Source organism: Marmota monax, unplaced genomic scaffold (assembly GCF_021218885.2).
Source record: "Marmota monax isolate L192 unplaced genomic scaffold, Marmota_monax_Labrador192_F-V1.1 WCK01_AAM20220418_F8-fsc00034, whole genome shotgun sequence".
NCBI lineage: Eukaryota > Metazoa > Chordata > Mammalia > Rodentia > Sciuridae > Marmota > Marmota monax.
This window is the reverse complement of record NW_026693934.1, coordinates 11,336,199-11,342,022: the sequence shown is the minus strand read 5'-3', so window position 1 is coordinate 11,342,022 and position 5,824 is coordinate 11,336,199. Positions and strand designations below refer to the sequence as shown.

Genomic DNA, 5,824 nt, shown 5'->3' with positions numbered 1-5,824 from the left:
TTCATGGATAGGCAGAACTAACATCATCAAAATGGCGATAATACCAAAAGTTCTCTATAGGTTTAATGCAATGCCAATCAAAATCCCAACGGCATTTCTTGTAGAAATAGAGAAAGCAATCATGAAATTCATATGGAAAAACAAAAGACCCAGAATAGCAAAAACAATGCTAAGCAGGAAGTGTGAATCAGGCGGTATAGCGATACCAGACTTCAAACTATACTACAGAGCAATAGTAACAAAAACAGCATGGTACTGGTACCAAAACAGGCCGGTGGACCAATGGTACAGAATAGAGGACACAAAAACCAATCCACAAAACTACAACTATCTTATATTGATAAAGGGGCTAAAAGCATGCAATGGAGGAAGGATAGCATCTTCAACAAATGGTGCTGGGAAAACTGGAAATCCATATGCAACAAAATGAAACTGAATCCCTTTCTCTCGCCATGCACAAAAGTTAATTCAAAATGGATCAAGGAGCTTGATATCAAATCAGAGACACACCGTCTGATAGAAGAAAAAGTTGGCTACGATCTACATACTGTGGGGTCGGGCTCCAAATTCCTCAATAGGACACCCATAGCACAAAAGTTAATAACTAGAATCAACAAATGGGACTTACTCAAACTAAAAAGTTTTTTCTCAGCAAAAGAAACAATAAGAGAGGTAAATAGGGAGCCTACATCCTGGGAACAAATCTTTACTCCTCACACTTCAGATAGAGCCCTAATATCCAGAGTATACAAAGAACTCAAAAAATTAGACAATAAGAGAACAAACAACCCAATCAACAAATGGGCCAAGGACCTGAACAGACACTTCTCAGAGGAGGACATACAATCAATCAACAAGTACATGAAAAAATGCTCACCATCTCTAGCAGTCAGAGAAATGCAAATCAAAACCACCCTAAGATACCATCTCACTCCAGTAAGATTGGCAGCCATTATGAAGTCAAACAACAACAAGTGCTGGCGAGGATGTGGGGAAAAGGGTACACTTGTACATTGCTGGTGGGACTGCAAATTGGTGCAGCCAATTTGGAAAGCAGTATGGAGATTTCTTGGAAAGCTGGGAATGGAGCCACCATTTGACCCAGCTATTCCCCTTCTTGGTCTATTCCCTAAAGACCTAAAAAGAGCATGCTACAGGGACACTGCTACATCGATGTTCATAGCAGCACAATTCACAATAGCAAGGCTGTGGAACCAACCTAGATGCCCTTCAATAGACGAATGGATAAAAAAAATGTGGCATTTATACACAATGGAGTATTACTCTGCATTAAAAAATGACAAAATCATAGAATTTACAGGGAAATGGATGGCATTAGAGCAGATTATGCTAAGTGAAGCTAGCCAATCCCTAAAAAACAAATGCCAAATGTCTTCTTTGATATAAGGAGAGTAACTAAGATCAGAGTAGGGACGAAGAGCAGGAGAAGAAGATTAACATTTAACAGGGATGAGAGGTGGGAGGGAAAGGGAGAGAGAAGGGAAATTGCATGGAAATGGAAGGAGACCCTCATGGTTATACAAAATTACATACAAGAGGAAGTGAGGGGAAAGGGGGAAAAAAAACAAGGGGGAGAAATGAATTACAGTAGATGGGGTAGAGAGAGAAGATGGGAGGGGAGGGGATAGGGGATTGTAGATGATAGGAAAGGCAGCAGAATACAACAGACACTAGTATAGCAATATGTAAAACAGTGGATGTGTAACCAATGTGATGCTGCAATCTGTATACGGGGTAAAAATGGGAGTTCATAACCCACTTGAATCAAAGTGTGAAATATGATTTGTCAAGAACTATGTAATGTTTTGAACAACCAACAATAAAAATTAAAGAAAAAAAAAGAAAATCAGGGAACAATATCAAGGCAGGATTTTTCAGGTTAAAATTTATTAGAAGGCAAAGTCCCAGAGAAGTAAGTAATCAGATGCTTTTGTTCTAAAAAATATTTGCAGATCAGAAAGAAACTTAAAAACTGGACTATAGCACTGGTGACTCAAAATCTCAGGAGTCAAAAATCAAAGCCCACAATCACCCAGAGAGCACCCTGCACTCATTCAACTGGAAATTCCAAGAGTGAAACAATACATGTAACACAGAGTAAAAACAACCATAACATCAAGTGTAAAATGAAAAGTCTATAATAAACTTCAAGCTTTGAAAATTTTTTGTGGTTCAATATTGGTGGGTGATCCCTAATTCCTAGTAGTAGGAAATTAAAATATTATTTGGAGGAAAGTAGCTTCATTTTAGAGTCCAGGATTTCCACACATATTTAAAATATAGGGAAGAGTACACAAGAACCAAACTAGTGAAATTAATAGACATAAGAATTTTGCCTTCCCTCTATGGTCCATTGATTTAGAGAATTTACTTTTGGAGCTTCTATTAAATTGAAATATAGGAATTTTGGTAGAGAACAAAAGCCAGGAAGTAAAAGATCAAGGTTTTCAGGATTATAAACTATGCCTAGACAAGATCTTTATAGTTATTTAATCATAGAATCCAGGTAGATCAAATAAATTTGAAGACTACCAGGTTTTTTAAGAAAATGTATTACCAAATAAACTAAAGTCCATTCCAAAAAAAAAAATGATATATAACAAAATTTGTCATTTTAACCTTTATGAGTAAATAATAATTGTCATTCATTATATTCAAATACAATGCAACCATCACCACTATTTTCAAAATTTTCCATTACCGTTAACAGAAATTCTTTACTTATTAAGCAATAACTTCCCATTTCCCCTTTCCCATGGTTTTAGCCAGCTCTCCATCACTGTGACAAAATAACTGGATAATCAACTTATAAGAAAGAAAGATTTATTTTATCTCACAGTTTCAGAGATTCTAGTTCATCCCTGGTCAGTTAGCTCCATTCCTTTTGGGCCTGTGGAGGGGCAGTATATCCTGATGGGAAGCACGTGTTGGAGCAAAGTTGCTCACCTCATGGTGGCGGACAAGGGGAGGGAGGAATAAGGGGAGGTGTTGAGAAACTGATATTACTCCATTTTTGAGAAACCAGCTTCTACCTCAGAGCAAAGCCTGTCCAAGGAAGGGGGCGTGACCCTTGTCCTTGGAAAGACCCACAGAGCACTCCTAGGCACATACCCACCCTGCTGAGTTGTTTATCTACAAATAACAGGAGAGATCTGCTGCGCCAGGTGTCCCTGACTCAGTCAGGCTAGGTGAGGACCCATAGCAACCCCCTAGCAGCCACCAATCAGCATGAGACAGGGAAAATACCTGGGATGCCAGATGACCCCCCGGTAGTTTATGGTGGTTGATAACATGTTGGGAAACCATGTAGTTTAGCACGTACTCCCCTTGTGGCTTAAACCAATCAGTTCAAACGAATCCCCCTCCTGTGCTAACCAGTCACCCCTACCCAACTTGTTCCCGCCAGTGAATGCGCTAATCAATGTTAAGAGTTGTTGTTGGGGGCTAGTGGGATGGCAGATGAGGAAGAAGACTCATCTGTGAGTGAACACCTCAGTCTCAACGTTCTGCTTTTCTCATTCCTTTAGGCTCCACAGCGGAGGCAGAGTTGAGAATCAAGTCTGTTTTCCTTAGCGAATTCAGCCGAGAGAATGCAGGGACTTCGCTTTACTTGTCTTTTTCATCGGATTTGTCATTTTATTTAAGGAAGAAAATGAAGAAATTGGAGGAGGTGCAGAAGGTGGACAGGGTAAAAGAAAGAGACTTTTTTCTAAAGAATTATGATGTATGATGTATGGGTTGGGGATGACCAGAATCCTTACACTGAGTCAGTGGATATTCTTGAAGACCTTGTCATAGAGTTCATCACTGAAATGACTCACAAGGCAATGTTAATTGAAAGACAAGGTCGAGTACAAGTTGAAGATATCGTCTTCTTGATTCGAAAGGACCCAAGGAAGTTTGCTAGGGTTAAAGACTTGCTTACCATGAATGAAGAATTGATACGAGCTAGGAAAGCATTTGATGAAGCAAACAACGGATCTTGATAATTTTTGTACTTCATGAAATTTCATTATCTTCTGTGGAAATCATATATAATAATAGTGTATTTTGTTCAGTAATGTCCTAATATCTAGGCATGTAAATGAAAGATGGAGAAACAAAGTTTTCAGCCTTTATTTTCATGTCTTTGATTTTAGAGTGATCCTTGAGCCTTTAATTGCCTACCTTTACATGACTATACTTGAATTACTTACTGAGTTTTAATGACTACACATAAGTTAAAATACCTTACAAATTATGCAGTTCCTTCTGACTTTTGACTATCTAAAGGATGAAATAGTATTTATGTGTTAGGTATATTTGTGCCATTATAATCTATTCTATAGCTGTTTAATATGTGAAATCTAAGTGACATTTTGACTATGACAGCTGAGACATGCCTTACATATTCTGAAGTTTTTAGACAACAGTGGTCGGAGATGTTATTAAAGATAGTGAATTGGTTTTTCTTTTTAAGGAGACGATATTTGAAACTACAAGTTTTTGTAAGAATGTTTATGTGTCTTAAATGATAATTTATTTTAATATTTTCTAAAGAGTGATTTTTTAAAATTTTTTTTTAGAAACTTAAAGTTTCATGTTGATGCTTCCATGTTGAAAGACTTTTTTTATTTAAAACCTTTTGGGACTTAGGTTACTTTTTAAGTTTTAGAACTCATTTTCCCAATCATCTACTTTCAGTAGCAGGAATGACAATGTTTAATGAGCTAATGATAGGATAAGCATTTGGGGTAATGTTATTTTAACATATTTGTAAATACTTGTGGAAATGTGTAGTTGACTAAAACTGTATGTAGCTACAAAAACCACTTTTGTAGTTCAGAGTATACAGATTTTGTGTGAATTTAGGTTACTGCATTAAATGATTGTCCTTAGCTTAAAATAAGGATTAAAATTTTATTTAAAAAGATCACTGAATGTTACTGTTTGTGAAACTGAATTTTTTTATTGTACTTATAAATAGTATCTATAAATCAGTACCTGGGAAAATTTTACTTTCTTAACCTATTGATACAAGGAATAAAGTATAAAAAAAATTAAACAGAAGAAAAATAAAAGCGTTGTTGTTTGACTTTCCCATGGTATGGAATGATTTGCTGTGTGATGTTGTGACGCATAGAGTATCCCCCCAAAAAACCTATAAAATCTCACTGAACAAAGGACTGGGACTCACTCCCTGGAACTGCTGCGTTGGGAATGGTTGTGAGTCCAGGCTCGAGCTTGCAATAAAGACTCTTGTATGATTGCATCTGATTTGGCTCCTGGAGGTCTATTGGGGTCCCATGAATCTGGCATTACAATGGTTGCAGAAGTTACCTAAACAAGAGCAGTAGTGGCACCCTGAGCAGAGATTGCCAGTCAACACTCGTCTGCAGTAGCTCAAACACCTGGAACACTTCTATGAAAATCCTCCTTCTGGGCTTATCCAGGAAGATGAGACTGCGTTAGAAGGCTGTAAGCCAGGTCTGAGTGGACTAAGTGGGGACAGCCAGGTGTATCAGACAATGAACATGCCAGGGGATTTCTGGTTTACATGTCAACTGATGAATTTTATAACCATTAGGGAACAAAGGCAAAAAGTTATGTAATGTTGGCATTGCAAATGGTATGCTCACTGAACAAGAGACAAAGAATATTCTTTCTTCACTGAAGGCAACCAAAAGTTAGAACAATTCAGAGCAGCATATAAAGTTCTCATGTCATCATTCAAGAGAATAAGGAACATGAAAATAATGTGAGCATATAGGAGTTAAACATCTCTAGCAATTAGAGAAATGCAAATCAAAACTACTCTAAGATT

The 5,824-nt window shown here is 37.3% G+C and overlaps 1 pseudogene; it reads left to right on the top strand.

Moving 5' to 3' along the window:
* Window positions 1–3,473: 3,473 nt before the first annotated feature.
* Window positions 3,474–4,055, top strand: LOC124106130 (transcription initiation factor TFIID subunit 13-like; annotated as a pseudogene).
* The last annotated feature ends 1,769 nt before the right edge of the window (window positions 4,056–5,824 follow it).